The sequence below is a fragment of the Tupaia chinensis genome, unplaced genomic scaffold (assembly GCF_000334495.1).
Source record: "Tupaia chinensis unplaced genomic scaffold, TupChi_1.0 Scaffold000248_1, whole genome shotgun sequence".
Taxonomy (NCBI): Eukaryota; Metazoa; Chordata; class Mammalia; order Scandentia; family Tupaiidae; genus Tupaia; species Tupaia belangeri.
Window position 1 is genome coordinate 3,718,187 of NW_006159726.1, and position 342 is coordinate 3,718,528.

Here is a 342-nt window from a genome sequence, read left to right on the forward strand (position 1 = left end):
TAGTACTGGAAGTCTTAGCTAATGCAATCAGAGAAGAGAACAATATAAAAGGCATTTGAATAGGCAAAGAAGAGTTGAAAATATCTTTATTTGCAGAGAACATGATCGTATACTTAGAAGACCCAAAGGTTTCCGTGAAAAAAACTTCTTGAAGTAATTAAGTGAATACAACAAAGATGCAGGATACAAAATCAATATCCAAAAATCTATAGCATTTCTATATATGAACAACAAGTTGAACTAAGTACAGCTGAAGAAAGGAACCCTTTCCACCGTAGCCACAAGGTGTATAAGATACCTAGGGATAAACCTAACCAAGAAAGTCAAAGACCTTTATAAAGC